The sequence below is a fragment of the Musca vetustissima genome, unplaced genomic scaffold, assembly GCF_032173495.1.
Source record: "Musca vetustissima isolate MV318-11 ecotype Yass unplaced genomic scaffold, APGP_CSIRO_Mvet_v1 utg12994, whole genome shotgun sequence".
NCBI lineage: Eukaryota > Metazoa > Arthropoda > Insecta > Diptera > Muscidae > Musca > Musca vetustissima.
Window position 1 is genome coordinate 195574 of NW_026880276.1, and position 27817 is coordinate 223390.

Genomic DNA, 27817 nt, shown 5'->3' on the forward strand with positions numbered 1-27817 from the left:
TATTATTGCTGCTATTGACATTTGATGATGACGACGAGTAGTTGTTCTTAGAAGCAAAAACAAAGTCGCACGTAAAATGTCATTATTAGAAATATCTATCAAATTGACCTTCACCCAATACCATGGAATCATAAAAGTCATTCACACACACGCACACTCACACATGGGTAATGTTTGTCCATTTGTTGAATTGCTGTTAAAAGTCCATATGCATGTACAAACATCTGTACACATGTATGCATACATTCATATGTGCATTTTATAATTAGTTGGACAAATTAGCATCAGAGTATGTTGCATCCATCAGCTGGGTATAATTATCTTCAAGAGCAGTTTGAATTACCAAAATAATTAGACTAAGAAGAGCATCTGCAGGTCGCCAGGTCTATACAAAACAAAAACGTAAAATGTTTATCCATAGAGAACTGGGGTATTATTTATATAACAGAAGAATAAGGTCTATGTAGATGGATGCTTCAGTTCGATAGAAAGAGAAATACTTAGGGGAAGAGTGGAGTTCTTTTAAAGATCAGACCATCTGCAGATATTTCATACAAAAAAACTCATCTATGGCACAATCAGGACTAAGACCTATAAATAGAAGACACAATACATTTTTTAATGGAAGTTTCAGGTCTTCTATAAAAAGAGGAAAATGTTCTCAGGATAATACCTATAAAAAGAGGAAAATGAAATGGCACTCTGTACACCAAACAACACATGTTACTCGCCTACGCCGATGACATCGATATAATGGGTCGAACATTGCGAGCAGTAACAGCCACCTTTGAACAAATTGAAAAAGAGTCTGCCAAAGTGGGTCTGGCAGTAAACGGCGAGAAGACCAAGCAGATGGTATCAACGCGCAAGACGTCCAGTAGACTCGGACCAACTGTGGATCTAGAGAACTACAGCTTCGAGGTAGTTAAAGACTTTATATACCTTGGTACCGCCATAAATAAAACAAATGACATCAGTTTTGAAATTCGGAAAAGGATTGTGATGGCCAACAGATGCCACTATGGTCTAAGTAAGCAGTTTAGAAACAAGGCCACCTCCCGCCAGACCAAACTCACGCTTTACAAGACGCTGATACTACCCGTGCTATTACATGGATCAGAAACATGGCTACTTACGCAAACAGATGAGGCAGCTCTTGGGGTGTTTGAAAGAAAAATTCTCCGAAAGATCTACGGGCCGATCTGCGTCGACAGTGAATATCGGCGTCGAATGAACCATGAGCTTTACAATATATACGCGGACATCGACATAGTCAGTCGTATTGAGCTGCAGCGACTACGGTGGCTAGGCCATGTTGTGCGGATGAATGAAAATGCCCCAGCCCAAAAGGCATATAAAAACGAGCCTACTGATGGTTCCCGTAGAAGGGGAAGACCACGAATTAGATGGAAAGACCAAGTAGAAAACAACATCTTGGAACGTGGTCTTCCAAATTGATGGATTTGCGCACAAAACCGACGCGCTTGGAAATCTTTTTTTAAGCTCGGCTTATGGAATAACCATTCTGTAACAATCCAGCTAAGTAAGTAAGGAGACCCAATAAACGGCTCAAATCTTAAATGGAAAGAGAGTTCAGACTTTTGAAAGTTAAAAGACTTAGGAGAGTAGTATAGGTCTTGTAAAGACAGAAGACCACCTGCATGTCCTCCATACAAAAAAGGCCTTTGAAAGATTCAGTCAGTTAGTTCAGTTCGAGGGGATGCTGAAGTATTCGATAGAAAGATGACACAGGACGTTCCATAAAAAGTGGTGGTCTAGTAAAGCAATACGAAAATCATATGCAGGTATTTCATTCAGGACTAAATATATATAAATATAAGCATTCAGGACTAAATAGAAGACCCAGTTAATTTTAATATGAACGGCTCAGGTCTTCAGAAAAAAGGCTTAGATTTTAAATTGTTAAACGATTTATAAGAAAAGCCTTGCAAAGGCAGAAGACCATCTGAAAATCTTCCATAAAAAGATCAGGTCTTACGAAGACTCAGGTATTTTTAATTTTAAGGACAGGGACTGGTTCAGGTTTTCATTAGAAAGAGGGCGTATGTGTTTGATAGATAGAAGACATAAGAGAAGAACAGAGGTCTTGAAAAGATTTTTTTAATAAAGGACTAAGTCCTACCTATAACAGACTCAGTTTACTTTTTAATAGAACATTAAAAAGTGCACTGAATGATCTTGTAATATATATCGTTCTTCTAATCATAGAAGAGTTTTTATAAGTTCGGTAATATTGAAGATGTGATATTTCGATCCACGTGCCGACAAAGTTCCGCCTTATTTTCATTAAATTAAACAAATCGAAGTGGCTATAATATGACATTTCGGAGTTTCAAAGGTTAAGCTACCACATTCCAGAAAAATTTTCAGGGTCTACTTTCCGCATAATTGTCCCGTTCCATTTAAGGTATTTTGAAGATCCCAATCTCATTTTCCAATTGAAGTAATTTGGAAATTCGTTTTCTCAGATGTTTTACAATAAATGATGGTAAAAAACTGATCAATGTAGACCAATGTTTTGACATAGCATCATCATTGAGCAATGCAAGTGGCAGGTTTAGAAATGATATCCTCGGAGAAATTTTTCTATATAGGTCAAATTGATATTAGTTGATGGGCGATAATAGCTCCTTTGAATATAAAATATACACCTTAGTACGGATATATAGCTTATCTATATAAAAGACCCTGACGAATATTTTTTGTTCATCATACTTTTTTCCTAGCAAATTAAATATAAAAAATAAGCATGATACCATAGTAAATGCATTTCATTTTCGCTTCAACATTTTATTTCATTAAAATAAACGCACACAGCCACACACACACCATGACATTCAACCATGGCAATTTTACCTCTTTTGGATAATTTATTAAAAGTTTTGTGCACCAAAAAAAAATTATAACAACATCAACAGTTGAATATTAAAAATTCTAATTAGATTTTAGTTATGGACTTTTTTTCTCAGGACTCGTCCTTTGTTCAATTGAAAACTCAGCTGGAATTGGAATTGAAACTAAGAAAAAAACCCCTGGACCATTCTATGGTATATAAAAGTTGTAAACGAAGAACGAACAAAATATTTGTAAAGTTCTTAGCAAATAGAAAAATTGCAGATTTCATTCAGTCCTTGTTTGTTGCCTGGCTTTTTGAGTTGTAAAGTTGAAATGCTAATATTTATGTGTCGTGACTAGAATAATGTGAATACGTTGGGAAACCGATGCGATGACCACTAAGTGGTAAATTGTTCAAGCATTTGGTAAATTTTAGGAAAATTTATGTTTTATGTGTCTATGAAATGTGTCCTTTTGCCGTACTATTTGAATGAGTTTGAAAAATTTACCATGGTCCCCCATAAATGTTTAAAATTAAATTAGTATACATTCGAGTCAGATCCAACGAAAGTTATTCGTAAAAGAAAAGCAAATGTTCATCCAATTTTCAGTAGTGCACTACAATCTATATATATATATATTAACAAATGGGCTGATGCCGCCACATTTAAGAACAGAGAAAACTGTTTAATGAATATTCCTATAATTTACATTTTCCATATTGTAACTCGCTAAGAACAGAAATAAAAATTCTATAATCATGAAAAAGCCACTATTTTTTTCAAAAAATGTAAACATTTCATTTATATTTCATTTCATTTTCCGTCTGTCTGTTGTAATCACTCTAGCGTCAAAACGAATTGTGATAGAACGCCAAAATTTTGCATAGAGTCGTCTTTTGTCTGCAGGCAGGTCAAGTTCGAAGATAGGTTATATCGGTCCACGTTTAGGCATACCACCCATATAAGGGTACCCACAAATTTTCAGTATTTTGGGGTTCTTGTGCGCGTTTTTCAACCAAATTCGCTGAAATTTGGTAAAAGGGGCTCTTTTTGGATACCAAATTTCTCAACTAAAAATTATAACTTTAGGTCCACTTTTTCTGGTAGCCCCCATATAACGGTAAATCCAAATTTTCAGTTTTGGCGGGGTTTTGACCGCATTTTTTCACCGAATTGGCTGTAATGTAGTACTTTGAGTTCTTATTGTGTGTCAAATCTCTCTACAAAAAATTACATATATAGGTCCATTTTTTCGGGTAGCCCTCATATAAGGGTACCCCCAATTTTCGGTATTTTGGGGTTCTTGACCGCGTTTTTCAACCGAATCCGCTGAAATTTGGTACTTTGAGTTCTTATTGCGTAGCAAATCTCTCCACAAAAAATTATGAGTATAGGTCCATTTTTTCGGATAGCCCCCAAATAAGGGTACCCCCAATTTTTGGTATTTTGGGGTTATCGAGCGCGTTTTTCAATCGAATTTGCTGCAATTTGGTATTTTGTAGTCGTATATGGTAACAAATCTCCCTACCAAAAATGTTTAATATTCGCCCCCTTTTTGGGGTAGTCCCCATATAACCCCCTTTTTATATTAACCCTACGGTCAATAACCAAAAAAGTATACGTAGATCAATAACCGTGGTACATTTGTACCCATCCAAAGATAGCTCTGTAACTCATTAAAAAAGTGGACTATCGTGAGGTTTTTTGTTTTAAATTAGTCTATGCGGAATATAGATGTAGGAACTCAAAATTATATATACATTAAAATAATATATATTTAAATCCATGCTTAAATGATAACTCTCTCTCTCTCTAAAACTCTCATAGTAAATTCGTTATAGCTTTCGCATGAGTTAAGCTTTTTTAGTTATTTTTTATTGGGATCTTATTTAGGTGCTCCTCAACCCCTCTGCAAATGTTTGTGGCCCTAGACAACAGGGGGCCATCAGGGCGACTCGTGGAAGTCAGAAACTACGCTGGTTTTCCCTTGGATACAGGGACTAAAAAAATTATTATTGCCAATTATTCACCTTTTTTGAGTTTAGAGATTGTGATTGACACATTTTTAATACTTTTTTATACTTTAAAACGTTATTTAATGATAGTTTATATATTTACGCCAATTTAGGATTGTAATAAATCAGACTAATTCGATTATAGAAAAAGTTTCAGGCCCAATATGAAGAATAATTGGATAATTACGGACAATAATCATTGTTTTTGTCCCTGTATACCAAGGGAAAACCAGGGTAGTTTCTGACTTCCACGAGTCGCCCTGATGGCCCCATGTTGTCTAGGGCCACAAAAATTTGCAGAGGGGTTGAGGAACACCTAAATAAGATCCCAATAAAAAAATAAATAAAAAAGCTTAAGCCATTCGAAAGCTATAACGAATTTACTATGATTGTTTTATATAGATTATCATTTAAGCATGGATTTATATATATATTATTTTAATGTATATATAATTTTGAGTTTCTACATCTAGACCAGATCCGCATAGACTAATTTAAAACAAAAAACCTCACGATAGTCCACTTTTTTAATGAGTTACAGAGCTATCTTTGGATGGGTACAAATGTACCACGGTTATTGATCTACGTAGGTAATAACTTTAAAAAATTGTAAAAATTATATATATGGAAAATATTTATAATTTTTTTCTTCGATTATGTGTGAAAATACCTCAAGAATGATTCCTCAAAATTTGATCCAAATATCTCCATTATTAAAAATTTTACAGCATTTTTATTCAAAAAAAGGTACAAATGTACCCGGTTATTGACCGTAGGGTTAAAATAGTTATCTGATTTGTTCCGCTTTTTGAGTTTGGTTCTAAGACTCTGTTGTAATCATTTCACCTGCTGAGGATAGCGAGATAAAACAATTAGAACGTAAGATTCGATAATGAACTATAGCCGCATTTAGACCTAGTCTCTGTGTGGAGGTTCCAGAAGAAGTGGACCGATTTTCCCCATCTTCGAATTTGAACTAAGTTTGGAGAAAAAATAAGATGGGCAAAGTTCGGATGAAATCTAAATTTTCTGAAACGGATTTGGTCCAAAGAAACATGGGGTCTAGAACCACATTGAGGTACATTTTCACCGTGTTAAAGTGTATACATCCTCATTAGCCATAATGAAGAGGGTATAATTATCCATTATAAATAAATTTTAAATAAATTTCTGAAATTTGCATTAAGGTTTACATAATCCGTTTTTAGAAATGTTGGTATAGGTCCACTTTTTGGTATGTTCCCTATATTACCCGTCAGTATATCTATGGTGAAGGGTATCCAAAGTTCGGCCCGGCCGAACTTAACGCTTTTTTACTTGTTATTTTTCACTCTCTCTCTCTCTCTCTCTCTCTCTCTCTGTGACAAAAAAGAGTATTATAAGTTTTATGTATTACATTCATAAAATGTAGAAATCCCGACATTGGCAACACTTCCTAAACACTATTCACATAATATAGGAATTATATAGAATATCTACAGCTAGTTTGTCGAAGTCTGTCGCAGCCGAAGAACTTTTGTCTATAGTAGTCCAATAGGTGTTCTTCTGTATATAGGAAACCTGTATAAGTTCTTTTATCTGCAGAAAAATTGTAAAATATCGTCTGTCCATTGAAGTGTTGTAGAAGACCTTTTGCCTGTAGAAGATCTGTCCGCAGAAAATCTTCCACCGATAGCCGTCCTTCAGAATGCCTTCTATCCATATGTATCTTTCATAAACAAAAGACTTTTATAAATTATTTTGCCCATAGAATACCTGTAGAAGATCTTCTTTTGAAAGTTTTGTATTTATATAAAGTTCGAGGAAGGCTCAACAAAAGGTTTCTTGTCAAAAGACCTGTAGAGGGTTTTGTGTCAATAGAAGACATATAGAATTTATTTATTGTTAATAAAAGATATTCTATCAGTAGAAGACCTGTAGAAGATATTCTATCAATAGAAGTCCTCTGAAAGATCTCCTATATAAAGAAGCCAAAAAGATTTTTTCTCTATAAAGGAGGCCATTTGAAGATAGTTTATCTATAGAAGACCGGGAGAAGATCTTCTGTAAATAGAAGAACGGTAGAAGTCTTAATTTATGGAAGTCCTGCGAAGGGTCTAATTTCTATAGTAGTCTAGAAAAAAGGTATATGAAAAAAGTACAAAAAGAAGTGATTCTGTATATAGAAGACCCACGAAGGGTCCATTTATAGAACAAGTAAAAAATGACGTTATGTTCGGTCGGGGCGAATTTTTTAAAATACATAAAATCGATCGGGACTTTTGAAAAGGATGTCAACAATTTTCAAAATAGTTTAATGTTTGCTATACCAAAACGGAGGCCGATATTGATAATTTTTGGCACGAAATAACAATCCAAAACATATACTTACAGCCAATTTGGTAGAAAATCGTGCCCAACTAACCCAAAATGTCAATATTTGGTTTGGGGGATACCCTTATATGACTGTTAGGCAATTTGGCTACGCATTGATAACCCAAAATACCAAATTCAAAAAGTCAGTTCGGTTGAAAATTGTGCCCAACATCCCAAAATACCGAATATTGGGGTTACCGTTATATGGGGGACCATTTGCATAACCAAACATCCTAGAATGTCTCTAGAAAATTTCGTGATTTCAACAGCCGGACAGACATACGGACATGGCTAAATCTTTATAGAATTTTATTCCTTACGTGGTCTTCGATGGTTTTTTCGAGCTGATGCAAACGAAATGATAAATTTACCTTATAAAACCTACAGGATATCTAGAAGATTTCTAAGAGGTCTTCTGTAAATAGATGACCTCTATAAAGTTTCCCAGTCAAAGAAGACCTTCTAAAGGTATTTTTTCTATAGAATGCCTACAGTGGGTCTTTTGCTTAAAGAATGCATTTAAAAAGTCATAAGATGGTTTTATGTCCGACTTCTTTAAGAAACCCATATTATTTCTCTACAAGACCCATAGGAGGCATTCCGTCTATAACATACGAAAGATCTTCTGAATATAAAAGACCTATAAAAGGTTTTCTCTCTCGGCCTATAGAAGTTTTTCTATCCATTGACTACCCATAGGATGTCTTCTATCTACAAGATATTTTAAAAATGTAGTCTTCCACTGAATGTCTTTTGTCTACAATGCTGTCACGTCCCTTTGATTAACACTGAAATTCAATTATTGGATAAATTTTTGTCTCTTCTTGGAACAACCGATATTGATACTTTCACCTTCTTTTGAACTTGAACAAAGAGACGAACAACCGACCTGCTCCAACTCATCCATCCATTTCGTAATCTATGGAAAATCCTATGAAAACTAAAATCTAATTTATGATCAAATACAAAAAAGCCTGTTTACAAACGCACACGCACACACAGATATTACTGAAATGTCAACAATTGTGTCCTTTTGGATGAAGATTTTTATTAAGATTTCATTTCATGAGGAGGATGGCTATCACCGAGGACTCAAATAATACATTGTGCATATATATTTATTATATAAATTGAAAGGATGTTTTTTTTTTGGGAGGAATACATATTGACAATTTTATTAACATCGTCCTTTTTGTGCCACATTGACAAAATAAACGTTGCCAAGCAAAGCAAGCTGCTAAGAGCGTTAGGCATCTCTTCAATTGTCCTTTTCATTCCTCTATCCAACATTCTGTTATGCTATGATTCCGGAAAAAATGGAAGAAAAACTCTTCGTTTTCTTTCCTTTTTCTTTTCACTGCAAGGAACTCGCATTGACAGTTATTTGCCTGGGAATTACACAACAACCTCCAAGTCGCAGCAGTCGATTGTTATGTAAACTTCATTGTGGCATAAAGGAGGATAAAAGATCTGTTGTAGACCACATCCTTGCGGACATAGATTTGAACAATGTGGCTATGTGTGTGTGTGTTTGCATTTGCTATACAAAACTAGGCGTATGCGTATTAACATATTACAAAGGAAAGTTGTTCAAAGGCAAGCAAAGCGAAAAAGGAAAGTCATTAAAGGATAACTAAAGAAATAACAAAATACGGCAGCAAAAACTTCGCACTTCGGGATATTTTTGTTGTACACAAATATACATTGTTGGATTTCACTCCGGAAAGTTTCTTTTACTGCCACGTGTCCTTCTGGAAATCCAAATATGTATTCTGTTTTGTATTGATTTCAATGTTATAGGACAATAAAGGACACAAATTATTCCATGTAAAGAAGGGAACATCTTTGCCTATATCCTTTGCCTTATGGCTACAGACAACATGCAGCGTTCCTGCCATCCAATGCTGTACATGGAGATGTCATATTTATCGGTTTGATAATTTGAGGGTGACTAGGTCACAGAGGAAGATATTCCACTCTCTCTCTCTCGCTCTTTCAGATTAGAAAAAAATAGTTTAAAACGCGAAGCATTTTTTACAAAAAAATGATCAATATTTACCCATGTATTGGGTTAGAGCCCTTTGAATATTGTGCCGTTCACTCCAGGGAAACATAATTCGTAATAAATAAGGCCGAGGAAATCTCCGACTCTAATCGGTTGACAGGTTGAAAATATGGTGAAATATTGGCCAGGCTCGGGATATAAATACGCTGAAAGCTAAAGTGCAGTGGTAGTTGTGTAGGGTATCATATTGTCGCCTTCGCCCGTCGTACTAACTTACTTAGCTGGCTTGTTACAGAACGGTTGTTCCATAAGCCGACCTTAAAAAAGATTTCCAAGCGCGTCGGTCTTGTGCGCAAATCCACCAATTTGGAAGCCCAAGATGTTGTTTTCTACTTGGTCTTTCCATCTAATTCTTGGCCTTTTGAGCTGGGGCATTCGGAGAAGTTTTCTTTCAAACACCCTAACAGCTGCCTCATCTGCTTGCGCAAGTACCCATGCTTCTGATCCATATAACTGCACGGGTAGTATCAGCGTCTTGTAAAGTGTGACTTTGGCCTTGCGGGAGGTGGCCTTGTTTCTAAACTGCTTACTTAGACCATAGTAGCATCTGTTGGCCATCACAATCCTTCTCCGAATTTCAAAACTGATGTCATTCGTTTTATTTATGGCGGCACACAAGGTATATAAAGTATTTAACTACCTCGAAGCTGTAGTTCTCACGTTCCACAGTTGGTCCGAGTCTACTGGACGTCTTGTGCGTTGATACCATCAGCTTGGTCTTCTCGCCGTTTACTGCCAGACCCACTTTGACAGACTTCTTTTCAATTTGTTCAAATGTGGCTGTTACCGCTCGCAATGTTCGACCCTTTATATCGATTTCATCGGCGTAAACGAGTAATATGTGTTGTTTGGTGTACAGAGTGCCATTTCTGTTCACCTTTGCGTCTCGTATGACCTTTTCCAGCAGTATGTTAGAATGATCACACGACAAACTGTCACCTTGTCTGAATCCTCGTTCGGTATTGAAGGGCTCCGATAGGTCCTTTCCTACTTTAACGGCTGACCTTGTGCCACTTAAAGTTATCCTACATAGCCGTATTAATTTTGCAGGAATGCCGAACGTAGACATGGCTTTAAACACCTCTGAAGGGATAGGGCAATCGAATGCGGTTTTATAGTCGACAAATAGTTAGTATGTGTCGATGTGTTTTTCGTGGGACTTTTCCAGGATTTGGCGCAGAATGAAAATCTGGTCAATGGGGGATTTGCCAGGTCTGAAGCCGCATTGGTATGGTCCCATGATGTCATTGACCATTGGCTTCAATCGTTCACACAGCACACTGGATAGCACTTATTCCTCTATAGTTGGCACATATCGTCTTGTCTCCTTTTTTGTGCACGGGACACAGGATGCTGAGGTTCCAATCATTGGGCATGCATTCATCTATTCAAATTGTACTAATCAGCTGGTGCATGCTCCTGACCAGCATCTGGCCACCAGTCTTGAATAGTTCGGCTGGTAACCCATCGGCTCCTGCTGCTTTGTTGATCTTGAGCCGATTAATTGCTTTAATGACATCATCTTGGCTAGGTGGTATACACTCTATACCATCATCTCTTATTGGTTCTGGGGTATCTTCTTCAACGCCACTATTTGATACCAGAAGCTTTTCAAAATGCTTCTTCCAGATCCTCAACATGCTGTCTGTATCTGTCACCAGGTGTTGCTACTGTCTGCAGGGTTGCTCTATACGCTGCGTTTTTCACATCAGTAGCATTACGACACTCCTGATCGTGGTGGTGGTTTTTCGTACCCAAATGTTGCTTTTGCTGCAGTTTGTAAGGAGTGGACAATTATTTACCATTGTGTTTCTATACTATTATCGGGACAAGAAGTGCTTTCTTCAAGCAGATGGGTAAGTTGAGCGGGGTAGGCCTCGGCTACCTGTTGTGTTTGCAGCTTTTCGACGTCGAGTTTCCGTGTTGTGTTAGATCGCACCTTTGCTGCTACATTAAAACGGGTGCGTATCTTGGCTGCCACAAGGTAGTGGTCCGAATCGATATTCGCTCGTCGGATCGATCGGACGTCTAAAACTCTATATGAATGCCTTCCGTCTATCACAACATGATCAATTTGATTTCTCGTTGCTTGATCAGGAGAGATCCAGGTTTGTGTATATTGAGATGCTTGAATCTGGTGCTGCTAACTACCATGTTTTTTGCTGCCGCGCAGTCTATCTATCTAATGCCGTTGTCGGATGTTTGTTCATGAAGGCTGAATTTAGCGACGGTGGGGCCAAAGATATTTTCCTTTCCGATTTTTGCATTAAAATCTCCTAGCAGAATTTTAATGTTATGGCCAGGCCAACGGTCATATGCTGTTTCTAGGCGCTCGTAAAATATGTCTTTGGTCTGTTCATCTTTTTCTTCGGTCGGAGCATGGGCGCAAATTAGACTGATGTAAAAGAACTTCGCTTTTATACGGATTATAGCAATTCGCTTATCTACTGGAGTGAATCTGGAGACAAGGTCTTTTATTCTCCTGTTAACCATAAATCCGCAGCCAAATTCATGTCTCGTTTCATGGCAGCTATAATACAGGGCGTAATCGTCTGATTTACTTACGCCTGTCCCTTTCCATCGCATTTCCTGTAAGGCAATAATATCGGCTTTGTACTTCTTGAGTACATCCGCCAAAGCGAACACTGCGCCTGTTCTGTACAACGTGTGCATATTCCAAGTGCAGATTCGCAGATCGTGGTCCATGATACGTTTGCGGGGGTCGTCAACATTAGGGGGGTTCGTTTTCTTTTTCTTAGCTTGTTCATAGTATGTAGGGTTTTCCGAGAGTGGGCAACTAACACGACGCCCAACCCATTTTTTTATAGTTCTTATGGGTGAACTCGAGGCACATATTAGCTCAGTATTTCATCGGTATATTTACTTATTATCCACCTCTCTTTTTGTTTTCCTCCCTCCCTCTCTTTTTTGCACAAATAAAATACAGAAATGAAAAGCAAAGCAACCCAAAAAACATTCTCTCAGCAAACGAAAAATATTCGTGCAAATGTTATGTAGCAGCAACCCCCTGCCGTAGGGCGGTGGCGCACAAAAGCAAATGACAACAAAAACATTACTGAAGGTCATTGATCTGAAACATGTACTCCCCCGCCCTACTTCTACTTCTGCTCTCACATACAGCATCAAATGGATATGTCAACAAATATTTATGTTTGTATGCCTGTACATACATACATATGTTTGTATGTTTTTATTGTAGGCATCGTGAAGATAAAGAAGGAGAATGAATATTGGCTATATATATTTTATTGTTTTAGGACTCATTTTGTAGACTGCATTGGAAACAGGGGAAGTGGAGGACAAAAATAAAAGGAGGAATAAGGCGTCACAGTGGTGAGTCCAAAATGTTTGTGGGGGCCAATGTAAATAATTAAATTGGCTTGGTTTAAGATGGCTGAAGTCAACTGGAAATGTATGTGTGTGTGTGTCTGTAATTCGGTTCCATGAAGTAAATTAGTCGGGTAATTGTAAGTTCTTATAACATGGGTCGACATAATCACCCTAAAGGTTGGAGAATTTAATAAGTGTATATATTTCAAAAAATTAGGAATCAATATGACTTTTCTATCGAAAAACTTAATAACTTCCCTTGCATTATACTAACAAATAATGAAGTTTTGGCAGGCCTTAAATCTTTACGTACATCTAACCTATCAGGGCCTGATGGTGTTCCCACTCTTATTCTTAAATCCTGTGCAAATGAAATTTATTTACCTCTGACTGTGATCTTTAATGAATCTCTACGTCAGGGTTATTTCCCAATATTCTGGCGATCTAGTTATATTATCCATCTTCACAAATCTGGAAATAGAAGTTTGGTAGAAAATTACAGATGTATTGCAAAACTAAGCGCTATACCTAAACTTTTTGAGCTATTGATATGTCGCAGATTAAAACATTTCACAAAATCTATAATATCGCCTTTTCAACATGGTTTTATTCCAGGCAGATCTGCAACTACAAACCTTTTGGAATTCATTAATGAAGTTCACAAGGGTTTTAGTAAAAAATTGCAGACAGATGTTATATACACTGATACGGTAGTTCATAAACTGTTGCTTTATAAACTTAGTCTTATGGGATACATTCTTAAATTGGATATCTACCTACATAGAAGGTCGTTCGCAGAAATTGTCACTTAATGACTCATTTTCCAGGAATATCACTGTCGTATCGGGGGTTCCACAAGGTAGTCACTTAGGACCTCTTCTTTTTATTCTTTACATCAATGACCTTCCTTCCGTTATCCGCTTTTCAAAAATACTAATGTATGCTGATGATGTTAAGCTTTTCCGGCATATCGAATCTTCAAGTCATCCCAATCTTTTACAGTTCGATTTGCATTCTTTGGCTAACTGGTGTAGAGCCAATGGACTGTTTTTAAATCTTAAAAAATGTAAGAAGCTATCATTATTCAGAATGCAACAAATCTGCATTGATTATCACATTGGTTCTTATATGTTGGAAAATATTTCGTCTTTCGTTGATCTAGGAGTAATATTAGACCCTAAACTGAAGTTTAATCTCCATATAGAGTCTTGCATTAATAAAGCAATAAGCGCTGGTCCAAAGAATTTGATGATCCTTACGTTACAAAACGCCTATTTATTACTTTAGTTCGACCAACACTAGAGTATGGTTGTATTTTATGGAGCCCCTCCTACACGTGTTATTCTGATAAAATATAATCTGTCCAAACTCAATTTCTTTTGTTTGCTTTGCGGGGTCTATAATGGGACCCATCTGTAGGGCTCCCCCCATATGAAAGTCGCTTAATGTTTATAGATTTGCCTACCCTTGAAAGTAGACGTTTTATGCTAAGGGCGATTTTTATAATAATATTGATACGTGGCTTAATCGATTCCCCTAATTTATTAATATTCCATTCCGTACTACCCGTAACTTTATCCCAAGATAAAGATCGTAAGATCTAATTATGACGCTAGTAGTCCAATACGAACTTTGTGTGAAACATTTAACAATATATATAGTAGCTTATCACTGACTGAACCATTAGATATAATAAAAAAAAATTACTATTGCGTATGTAGCAGAGTGCCAGATGTGTAGTTTGTGTAGTTTTTAAATATTAGAGTGATTCTATATTTACTTTAATTATAAATGTGTTCATTTATAGTAGTCTATGCCGACTGATAAAATATGTAGCCGGTCATTCCACCATTTACTAACCCCTCCATAGTCCGGACTATGGGGTTTCGCGTTCCCTTCGATATAGGGAGGTCGCCCCCACGGTCGGTTGGGGCGGGTGTGAGTGGCGTGGGACCGAAAAAAAGATATACAGTGAATCACAGTCAAAAGTATGGTATTTTTTTTTTTACACTATTTGATGGGGCACATTCGGCATCATAGTCATAGCCTGCTAATGATCACCATTATCAGTCTGCTTGAAATTCAGGCCCACTAAATGTTCTATTTTGTTTTAATATGCGACTCAAAGTTTGACTTTTAAGGCAATCGGCCCAACATTGGATGCACCATTTACTTAATAAAGGAAGAAAATAGGTTGAAATGCCGATTTTTAATATGTTTTTGTTATGAGAATCCAAAATACCAAATTTAGAAAACCCCAAAATATCGAATATTGGGAGGTACCGTTATATGGGGCTACAACAAAACCTGGATCGATGTATCGCGGACCAGTTGCTATACCAAACGGAATGACAAATTTAGTAGACACTCCACCTTTTGGTGGAGGGTATAAAAATAATTTGTTATAATAGGTTCTTTTTTTCCGAATATATTCGCTTAGAAAAATGCCGAAAAGCATGAGTTAAGGGAGACGTGCCCCTCATTGAACACTGTTTGCTTTCACGACTCATAAAATTATAATCATTTTCATTATAGCTGAGGCAAAAATGTGCCCCATCAAAATATTGGTTTTAGGTCTAATGCTACTTTGGATCAAATCCGTTTCAGACAATTTGGAGTCAATTTGCAAGTGTCCGTTTGTCTGGCCGGTGGATGCGCACGATAACTCTTGAAGGGAGTTAACGATTTCATCCAAACTTTGTACGTGATAATATTCCTTTCAAGCTTAGTTCATGGACGATGATTCACTCCATCCACTCCTTCTGGTAGCTCCCCCACAAAGGGTCAAACGTTTTAATGTCTATAAATTAAATATAAGCGAAAGGAATAGCTTTGATCTACGACCGAAAAGCTAAAAAATGTCTTACGGGTCGAAAATGTTGTTTACCCATTGTCAAAGGTTCCCCTATCACCTACCAATATATAGAGACTGGAACATTGCAATCCGTACCAGAAACCGTAACTTTGCGTCGATGGTTAAACACGTATTCTCTTATTTCGGCATTCGTTGTTGATGACACATTCCATGGCCCAATAAACAGGTCATGTATGAAGCGAATATTATCGGCCATTTTGGTAGAAAATGTCCCAAACTGTAATTTTTTTAATTTATTTTTCTTTTGAGATGAGCTACACTTGTTGGACATGGCTCTCAGCAGTTGGGCATGGCTCGCTCCACTTTACAACCGATTATTCGCATTGATTTGCATTTGTTCCCGTACAAAATTCAGTTGACGCAAAGAATGTTGCCTGCGGACAAGCCTCGTCGATTGGAATGGGCCCAAAGAGTCATCGAAATGGCCGAAGATGACGAGCAATTTTGGAACAAAATTATCATGTCCGATGAAGCCCATTTCACATTGAATGGGACCGTAAATAAGCAAAATTGCCGTTTTTACGCCACTTAAAATCGTCAGGAGATTCAAGAAGTGCCTCTTCATAACTAAAAAGTCACAGTTTGGTGCGGCGTTTGTGTGAAAACGGTCATTGGGCCGTTTTTCTTCCAAAATGAAAATGGCCATGCTGTTACCATTAATCAGGAGCGTTATCGCGACATGATGACCAATTTTGTGATGCCAATTATTCGTCGAAAGCGTACGAGGCAGTTCTGGTTTCAAAAAAAACGGCGCTCCACCGCACACAAGTCGCATAACAATCGATTTTCTGAAGAATTTGATGTCGAAAAGTGGTGATTTGGACTGGCCACCGCGTTCGCCCGATTTGACGCCGCCTGACTTCTTCTTGTGGGGATATTTGAATTCAAAGGTTTACGTTAACAAGCCAAGGACCGTAGAAGAGATCAAGGACAACATTCGTGAAGAAATAGCCGCTATTCCGGCCGAAATGTTGGCAAAAACGATGGAAAATGCAGCAAAAAGGGCACAATACGTCATCAACACCAGAGGCGGCCATTTGAGAGATATCATATTCAAAAATTGATGTAAACAAATCTACTTGGAACAAATTAAATGATTAACATTGCCAACCACCAAATTTTTATATTTTTCTTTGATTTAAAAAAAAAACATGGGTCCGTCGAATATGGGCAACCCTGTACATTCCCACCATTATGCGACGCGTTTCGCCATTGGTTAAGCGGCTCATGGTCTTATCGGACGACCTTATTATTGGGCCATGATACATTCGAAGTTACGCGCACTAAACTGGAGGTACTCAAAAATAGAGGCGTCGGAGAGTAAATGAGAAACCGCCATATGAATGAATATAAAACTTTTATACATAATAGTTTTTTATACATACCGGACTGATATCAATATTTCGTATATGAAAATGTAAACTTACCTAAAAAAGATAAAATACAAAAAAGTATTACAATGTGGCAAATTAAATAAAAGGTGATATTTTTTAATATAAACAGTATTATTCGATTGAACTGAAAAGTGTTCATGGAAATATTCAATATTATTAATAATTATAATCATTAATTTTTTTTTAATATTATAACATTATTTTAATTTATTTCTATAAAGAAATATTTCTTTTAATATATAAAAAAATCCTTTGAAACATGAAAAGTTAATTTGTTAAATTTTATACACCCTCAACATTTGAATATTCCCACTTATATTATACATTTAATATCTTATATCAAACCATAGGCCTTCCCATCCCCATCCACTTTACTGATACATACACATAACCTGACCCACTCACACTCCGTCTTCTTGTCAGTCAGTGGCCACAAACCAATGCTGGTGTGTGAATGCTTTGAACATCAACATAGTTGAGATTTGTGGTGAACGTTGTGTTTATCAACTGGCTCGTTGGTCTAGGGGTATGATTTCCGCTTAGGGTGCGGGAGGTCCCGGGTTCAAATCCCGGACGAGCCCATGTGAAATTAGTTTTTTTTTTTTAATTTTTGTGAAATGTGATATTTTTATACAAGAGATTTTTTTTCAAATATTTATTTACTACTATAAAATTGTTTTTTTGAACAACTAATCTTTTTAAACAACTACTACAACAATTGTGACAAAGAATATTTTTTTAACGAACATATCAGCCGTAAGCTTGGCACGTTTAACGAATATTCACAAGTGTTGTTGTTTTTTATACCCTCGGAATATCGGTATACGTTATGTTATATGTATATGTATCGCATATAGCTGTATATTGAAGATTTTGTGTTGTATTTTGAAAAATTTAGCCACATTACTCAACTAAATAGGGAATCACTTGCCAATTGACGTTCTTGGACGGTGAAAAGTACGTTTTGACCTAGGCTTCATCAAAAAGCAGAAAAAAATAATTCGTATATTATATGAATAGGGTTCAGAAAGTGTTGCCAATGTCGGGATTTCTTAATTTTATGAATGCAATAAATAAAATTTTTAATACTGGTTTCTTTTCATATATAGTGACAAAACAACTTTGGAATGTTGGTTGGATGGTTTGGTCGTGGGTTTCTCTATATGGCAAAAAATTCTTAGAATTATTTTTTCTATTTTAATTTAATTTTTTCTTCTTCTTTTTTATGTCTTGTCTCGTTTCATATTTTTTACAAGTTCATGTTCTGCGTAAAACAATTGTTTTACATATTGTTTTTTGGCATTTATATCGAAATAATTTGGAAAATACGTATGCGAATTTTGTAATATTAATGCAGAGGTTGGAAAATTGAAAAAATCAAAGTGTCGCTTTTCACGAGTTGTTGTTGTTGTTGTTTTTGTATATAGAATACTCCAAAATAGAGAGACGTGATATTTATTAGTGCTAAATATGAGGTACCGTTACACATCTGGCCGTGCAATTCGTTCAATATAATTTATTCTATAAATATGTTTATATTTTTGTGGTGATTAGTTAACTTTGAGTGCGTATTATTTCGATTGTGATTAAAATAATTAATTAGTGTAAAATGGAAGATATAGATACAAGTGAGCATATTTATATTAAATCAAAACGTTTTTATGTTTGGGACACTATACTTGAAAATAACCCTTTTGCCTACGAAGACTTTAAAGAGTCAAAGTAATTTGATATATTGACTTTCAGTAAACTTTAAAAAAATGACTTAATATGACCTCTTTGAATTTTGCACATAAATTAAGTGATAACTAATGAGTTATTTTCAATTTATTTCAAGTTGCGATTTTTTGCGTTTTGAGAGTAATGCCTCTTTTTCTAGGCAACCTACGTAAAAAAATCGATCTTTTTGAAATATGGCGAAAAGAAGGTAACAAAATAAAAAAAGCTGATGCTGTTTTCAAACATTAAGTGAGCAAAATTGATGTCGACAACATTTCGGATGAAAGAGAGAAATATTTAAAGCAAACAGTTCATTTATTTAGCTGAAAATTAGCCCAAAGTTGGTAAAAATGTCACAGAAACATGAATGTTTTCAAAGTCAAAAATCATGAATGGCTATATTCGGATTTAAATTTTTTCCTTAACAGTCATTTGTCATTTTCTTTTGTATATATGTCAAATAAATCCTCATAAAGAAGGTTAACCCGATAAAAAGTTCTAATGTATATGCCGTTTAAGAATTGTTCTGAAAAAACGGCACCTAATAAAAACTTTGAATTTAGTAAAAGGAAAGAAGCTACTGACCTTTCAACTGAGAAACGTGACACCCCAAGAAACCCAAAAGCCTATTCCACTTTCTGCGGATGAAGCTCTAGCTTTCCTTCTAGAATATAACTCTTCAAAAGGTTGGTATAATGCAAAAGAGTGATAGTTGAAATCGGATAGAACATATATATGAGAGCTATATCTAAATCAGATCCGATTTGAACCAAATTTGGCTGAGACATTTTTGATCTTCGTTATGATCGGGTGTATATTGTGATTTTGGCGTGGTTTAAACGTAAAATCGGATGGAACATATATATGGATGTTATATCTAAATCTGACCCGATCTGAAACAAATTTTTCTGAGTTGTTGTTAGCCTATAAAAAACATGCAAACTAAATTTTACGATGATCGGATGTATTTTGTGGGTTTTGAGTTACATAGACGTGAAATCGGATAGAGCATATATATTGGAGATATATCTAAATCTGAAACGCTTTGAACCAAATTCGACACACTTATATGCAGGTTCAAAACAAATCGAACAAACCAAATTTCATCGCAATCCGTTGTATATTACCTATTTGATGCATTTTAAACCTGAAATCGGATGAACATATATATGGGTGCTATATCCAAATTTGAACCGATTCCTTCCAAATTCAACCATAACAATTTTAGTAACAAAAAAATCAGTTAGGCCAAATTTCGTGATGAATACTATGATTTAGTTGCCGCTATTAATTTTGTGCAGTGGTCATTTGACCTATAGTGCAACGATGGCCGTGGTGTTTTTTATTGAGAAAAATACTTTTGTTTTTGTCACAATAAGAGAGAAAGGAATCATGAGCGCAAACAGAGGTAAAATAGAGCAAAGTAAGAAAATAGTTGCGATATTAATGAATTGTTTTTTTTTTTTTTTTTTTTTGTTTTTTGAAAAAATAGCGTCTTTCTTAATAAGGCTAATTTTCTATTGTTCAAGGCAATCCGAATATTTGGAGGTTGTCGTTGGTATTTTATAAAATTCGCATTATTTGACAAAGCCCTAATAATAAGATGCCGTGCCATTTCAGAATTTGAAAATTAATAACCGCATTTTCCATCTGATGGGAGTGTAATTCGGATTTCCAGATCATTGAAGGATTAAAAACTTATTTAAGGGGACCTCTTCCATTCACGATTTAAAAATTTCAAGATTTACATTGGGCTGCACTATAGGTCAAATGACTGGTTTTTCTGTGCAAAATTGAAAAAAATCAAAGGGTTGTTGTTGTTTTTGTATTTAGAACACTCTAAAATAGAGACACGTGATATTTATTAGTGCTAAATATAAAGTACCGTTAAACATCTGGACGTGCAAGTCACTCAATACAATTTATTCTATAAATATGCTTACATTTCAGTAGTGCTTAGTCAATTTTGTGTGCGTATTATTTCGATTGTGTTTACAATAATTAATTAGTGTGAAATGGAAAATATAGATACACGTGAGCATATTTATATTAAATCAAAACATTTTTATGTTAGCGACACTATACTTGAAAATAGCCCTTTATCCTATGAAGACTTTAAAGAGTTAAAGTAATTTGATAGATTGACTTTCAGTAAGCTATTAAAAATGACACAATATGACCTTTTTGCACATAAATTAAGTGATAAATAATGAGTTATTTCCAATTTATTTCAAGTTGCGATTTTTTGCGTTTTGCGAGTGATGCCTCTTTTACCTAGGCAACCTCCGTATACTAAAAAAGTCGAACTTTGTGAACCAAAGATTTTCACGAAACTTGGCAGACATCACTCTAGACTCAATTCAATACGCGAATTTCGTACAAATTGAATGATATATAGGGACTTTGGTGCACCATTTACATGAAATCGAAAGAAACTATATATGGGAGATATATCTAAATCTGAACCGATTTTCAGGAAACTTAAATCACATCATTATAGACGTTATTCATTACGCTGTGCCAAATTTCGTGCAAATCGAAAGATATATAGGGACTTTGGCGCACCATTTACATTAAATCGGACGAAATTATATATGGGAGCTATATCCAAATCTGAACCGATTTCTTCCAAATTTAACAATAACGATTCAAGTAACAAAACAATCAGTTGGGCCAAATTTCATGACGAATACTATGTACAAATTTGGAACCGATTGGATTATTAGTTTTTGAGTTATCGTGTCCGGCATTAATAAAAACAATGTTCGAGAAAAATGCGTTTTAAATTTGAGAATCACTCTTGCTGTCACTTGATGGTAACACAATATATCGGCTATATCTTCAAAAAAATTTTCGTTTGAAATTTTATAGGGACATTCTTGAATTAGTGGAGATTTGAATTAAATCAAAAAAACTATATGATATTTTTTACACATCGAGAAAGGTGGGCGACCCCTAAAAGAAATTTGAAATATGTTTTTACATAGTTTCCACATAAAGGTACCGCCCTATTTTCGGTATTTTAAAGGTTTTATATGCTTTTTCTACCGAAGATTTAGTAATTTGGCATTTCGGGTTTTAGAGGCTTATACCAAATTTAGATAATTTTGATGGCCTTTCATTTTAACATAGACGCCGACACACTTTCTGTATTTTTGAATGTTAGGGGCTGTAATTTGGCATTCCGGGTTTTGAAACGTTAACAAAATATTTAAAAAACATATTTTGACACAGTCCTAATATAATTAATTTTCGATAAGTAGAAGTTCCATGTGAAGAAAAATTGTAGAACGACTAACACAGCTATAGATAGGTTTTCAAGTGTTCAGCGACGATTTAAGTTTTTATTTTTTTCGAATCAAATTACAAACATTCTAAGCCCCCCTTAAAGATTACAAAAAACAACTCTACTCGTTGCTCTGCCCCCTACTATTTCATGCAGATGTTTATAAATACGTCAACTAAGCTGTGGTAAAGCCAAAAAACAAACTTCGCCTTAGGAATGACAAAAACCACTACAAAACGAAGAGTTTAGAAACGAGCAACGGCAAAAAGTAAAACATCGACTCTAACATGAAATTTGAGCGGTTCAAAAGTCATTTAACAAATCGTTATCATCAACGCGACATCGATGGCCTCCATCTTGTCACTGTCATCGTCGTTATAGTCGCCATCATCATCAACATGATAACGAATAGGCCAACCAACAGCGATGAAGAACAGACGCATTAGCACTGGAAATGTTGTCAACACTTGTTTGGCTGGCAGTGGTCTTTTATTTTTTGGTTTTTTCGTTTTCCATTTTTGGTTTTTTGCTTACTACCCATATTTTGTAAACGTTTGTATTTGGTTCTTTGATGCCTTCTGCCGTTCATTTATCTTGTTTTTTTTGCGTTTTTTCGCTTAAATGGTAGGCAATCTGTATGACCATCAACCGATCTCCAGCATATGCCCTCTATTGGCCATTATAAAACAGAGATTAGAAATGTTTTATTTACTCATCGAGGTTCTTTGTTTCGTTTTTTTTTTCTCTAGGGCAATTACTAAATATTCCACTGTTTACGAAGGGATAAATTATTAATAAAATACAATTTTTTAAATACAGAATTGAGAATCATTAATAATTAAGGAACACCGATATACAAGAGGTAAGATATAAACATTGGTCTGAATATATTTCCTTGATAGCAATGTTCTTAATCGACTTTAAATTATTTGGTAGCTAAAAAATGATTTATGGACCCTTAGAGAGTTAATCCATAAATATAACGTGAAAAGGCAATAAGTCCACTTTTTCTAAAAACTGAGTTTTTGATACAACATGTTCAGTAAGTTAAAATACATAAAAAATAATAGAAACAAGTGAAAAAGCATTAAGTTCGGCCGGGCCGAACTTTGGATACCCTCCACCATATTTATACTAAAAGGTAGTTGAAATGAAAATGTAGGGAAAATACCAAAACCATAATGTGAACTATTTTCCAGAAAATGTTGATTTCATCCAACCTGTGCCTGTCTTATTATTCTTCCAAACTTAGTTCAGGTTCGAAAATGTGGACTATGGGTCCACTCCCTCTGATACCATCCACACAGGTGCTAGGCCTAAATGCGGGTTATAGTTCATGTATAGTTCATTATCGAACCTTACGTTCTAACTTTATCTCGATATCCTCCGCAGGTTAAATGATTACGACAGACTCTTAGAACCAAACCCAAAACGCGGAACAAATTAGATAACTATTTTAATATAAAAAAATGGGGTTATATAGGGACTACCCCAAAAAGGGGGTGAATATAAATAATTTTTGGTAGGGAGATTTGTTACCATATACGACTACAAAATACCAAATTGCAGCGAATTCGGTTGAAAAACGCGCTCAAGAACCCCAAAATACCGAATATTGGGGGTACCCTTATATGGGGGCTAACCGAAAAAATGGACCTATATTCATAATTTTTTGTGGAGAAATTCGGTACCTATTAAGAACGCAAAATACTAAATTGCAGCCTATTCGGTGGAAAAATACGATCAAAACCCCCAAAATACTGAAAATTAGAAGGTGCCGTTATATGGGGGCTACCAGAAAGACCACCTACTGGCTGTTCAATTAGCAAAAAGAAATCTACTGCTAGCAAGCTGACAGCAAATGGTCTGAGGAGCATCGGCGCATAACATTAAAATCCATCTGGCTCGAGGTTTCATGACGTATGTTGGACTCCCTGGGCCAACAACTCTATATAGACTCCCTATCTTGACAGCTCTTCTATAGAAACTCTCTGGCACTACAACCTGTCTATATAGATTCTCTGGCTTTCAGCTCATATCACCCTTTAGCTCGTGAATTGAAAAAACCCGATCCTTCAGCTCGTCTATACAGACTCCCTCGCCCTTTAGCTCGTCTATATACACACCCTGACCCTACAGCTCGTCTATATACACTCCCTGACCCTACAGCTCGTCTAAAAACACTCCTTGACCCTACAGCACGTCTGTAGAGAATCCTTTGTCTATAAAGACTAACTTCAGTTCGTCTATAGAGATTCCCTGGTCACGCAGTTCTTCTATAGAGACTCCCTGGATCTTCAGCTCGTCTTTAGAGACTTCCAGACTCTTCAACACACATCAGCTGGTCCATAAAGACCCCCTGACCCTCCTATAGATACTCTCAGGGATTCTTTCTGGATCTCCCTGGCCCAACAACTCGTCTATAGACTCCCTGTCTTGACAGCTCGTCTATAGAAACTCTCCGGCACTACAACCTGTCTATATAGATTCTCTGGCCTCTCAGCTCATCTCACCCTTTAGCTCGAGTATTGAAACAACCCGATCCTTCAGCTCGTCTATACAGACTCCCTCGCTCTTTAGCTCGTCTATATACACTCCCTGACCCTACAGCTCGTCTAAAAACACTCCCTGACCCTACAGCACCACGTCTGTAGAGAATCCCTTGTCTATAAAGACTAACTTCAGTTCGTCTATAGAGATTCCCTGGCCACGCAGTTCTTCTATAGAGACTCCCTGGATCTTCAGCTCTTCAACACACATCAGCTGGTCTATAGAGACTCTCTGGTAATTCTTCTATAAAGAATCCCTGAGGATATACAGAGACTCCCTGGATCTTCAGCTCGTCTAAAGGCACTCCCTTGTTCTTTAGATCGTCTAAAGCCACTCCCTGGCCCTTCAGCTCGCCTACAGAGACTCCATGATCCTCCTATAGATATTTTCTGGGTGCTCAACTCTTCTATAGAGAATCCCTGAGAATCTACAGAGACTCGCTGGTCCTTCAGCTCGTCTATAGAGACTCTGACCTGAACCTTCAGCTCCCTAGGACGTCAGATCGTCTATAGACATTTCTCAATGATCCTACAGCTCATCTATAGACATTTCGCAATGACCCTACAGCTCATCTATAGAGAATTCATTATCGATAAATACTCACTTAGGTTCGTATATAGGGACAAACTCTTATAGAGACTTCCAGGACCTTTCAGCTCGTCTATAGAGACTTTTTAGCCTTACAGCTCGCATATATATACATACCCTGACCCTGAGGCTTGTCCATAGACACGAATTCCTTGGCGGAACATTTTCAATGTTGGTCCTCGTTTTGGGGTATCAAGTAGCTAATTATTCCCCAAAATTTTTTAAAAATTTCGCCAGATTTTCTAACAGAATTTTCGGTGTAATTTTGTATTCCGAGTTCTTGGTTAATAGAAAACTTCTTTGCAAGAATTTTTATTATAGCTATATATTTTGAAATATAAAATATAAAGTTCCGATCATTTCAAATATTAACTTTTTCTACAAGAGAATCGGCTGGAATTTGACTTTAAGGCTTATTGATGGTTAAAACACTTTTTCTCGAAGAATGGTCTAATACACCCATTTCTTGACAATGTCTTCTTATAAAGATTCAGTCACATTTTCGGTATGTTAAAGATCCTAACACAGTATACTTACAAAAAACCCACGCCATTTCCTATGTGTTAATGATCCTGTCTGCATTTTCCAACCTAAATGCCTGTATATGGGGTTTTCTTTTCCTCGGAGTACAAAAAACGCTTTGCCAATAATTTGCATTAAATTAGCCTCTCCTATCATGATACCGACTTCTTGGTTCTGTATACGTCCAGTTTGTGTATAGGTCCCTTATAAAGATGTCGCCCTCTTTTCGGTATGTCAAAGACCCCAACCGTATAGAAAAACGAAGCTGAACGGTTTCTATTAAAATAACTGGCTAACATTTTTGTATAAAAATTCCTACACTAAATAAAATGTAAATACAAAAAATTATTTAAATTAGGTATTTCGAAAAATATAAATTTTCGAAATAGTTTCAATATTTCGCAAAATGAACGTAAGTAATAATTCGAACCCCCTCCTTTTATCGATCACATTACGAAAAGGGCTTTAAAGGGCGAAAAAGCAAAAAATAAGAAAGCATACAAGGATATCAAGAGGATACGACTATAAAAACCCAAAGCAACATCGAATAAATCCTGCCGAACAGGTAAACATCCATACAACCACGAAGAACTAGTTAATAAACAGAAGCAACCATAAAAGTGGAATGCACCTGGTGTTTTCATTTTTTTTTTTTGCTTTTGGTTTTGATTATGTTTCCTTGTTTCAAAAACTATATTCCATTTAGGGAGCCCCTATATTTTGAAATTGAAACAGCAGCTGTTTCTTTGCGAGTTTCGTTTCTCTTCACAAATCGTATTGTTTTCTAGAAACTCTCATCTGCTAAGGCGAACAGAAAGGCAAAAACTCCCGAAAAGCAAACGAACATACACAACATATTTTTCGAGGATCACAAAAATGTCGAAGACAATGAGGACAACACTAATTTATCTTTGGCTAACATTTCAAAAGAATAACAACAAAAAACAAAGACACCAATAACAATAACAAGGAAAAGAAGAAGAATCATGTTTGTAGAAGGAAGAAAATATATTTATATGCGACTTGACACGCATGCTTGGTAGGCAGGTAGAGAAGTAACCATATACGTTTAGGCACAAATCCGCACACACACACGTACACATGGCATGAATGAAAGGATCAAGGTTCATGACTAGTTTTTTTTTTCTTCTTCGAATCTACGAAACATGTTGCTGCACAGTGATTTACGCTGTGCAACATGTGTTTGATGATCAATTAATACTTGTTCGACATAATATGATTCCAAAAAACATATAACCAGAGAAAAATTACCGTCCAATATGGAAATATCATCCAAAATCAAGGATGAAACATTTCGAGAACTTTCTGTTTTTCATTATCCTAGAAAGATCGGAATGCCAAATTGTAGCTCCATCGCTGAATTTGACCTTTTTGGCTCACTTTGGAACCTCATTGACCCTCGTCCATGGGTCCATGGGTAATATCAGAGTTTTCAGCACGTCTATAGAAACCCTGGGCCCTTAAAGACTCGGACACTATATAGACTTACTTCTGTTCATCTATAGAAACTCCCTGGCTCTTCAGCTCATCTATAGAAAGTCCCTGGCCCTTCAGCTCATCTACAGAGAATCCCTATCACCCCAGCCCGTCTATAGAGACTCACTGGCCCTTCAGCTCATCTATAGAGACTCACTGGCTCTCCAGTTCGTCTATAGAGACTCCATGGCCCTCCAGCTCATCTATGTAGACTCCCTGGCCATCCAGCTCGCCTATAGAGACTCCCTGGCCATCCAGCTCGTCTATGGAGACTATGTAGCCCACCAGCTGGTGTATGGAGACTATGTAGCCCACCAGCTCGTCTATGGAGACTCCCTAGCCCTTCAGCTCGTCTATGGATACTCCCTGGCCCTCCAGCTCTTTTGTGGATACTCCCTGGCCCTCCAGCTCGTTTATAGAGACACCCTGCTCCTCCAGCTCGTCTATAGAGACTCCCTGGCCCTTCAGAACCCATAGAAACTGCCTGACACTTAACATTGGCTGCAGCTCTGCAATAGATTCTCACTTCAGCTGTTCTATAGAGTCTCACTGCAACTCGTATGTAATGACTCATTCAGCTCCTCAATGTGCCTCAGCTAACCTATAACCTGACATCAGCTCGTCTATAAAGCCTCCCTTCTGGTCGTCTATGGAGACTCTCTAGCCCTCCAGCTCATCTATAGAGACTCACTGGCCCTCCAGTTCGTCTATGGAGGCTCCCTGGCCATCCAGCTCGTCTATG

At 36.5% G+C, this 27817-nt stretch overlaps 1 protein-coding gene and 1 non-coding gene across 3 annotated transcripts in view; one reads left to right on the plus strand and one right to left on the minus strand.

The window, feature by feature from the left end:
• LOC133325790 (serine/threonine-protein kinase NLK) overlaps window positions 1–27817 on the minus strand; it is a 204384-nt gene that overhangs the window by 137043 nt on the left and 39524 nt on the right. The gene's annotated exons all lie outside the window — the stretch shown is intronic.
• On the plus strand, window positions 17423–17494 carry Trnap-agg (transfer RNA proline (anticodon AGG)). Its single transcript has one exon. It is a non-coding gene; the product is annotated as a tRNA-Pro (tRNA).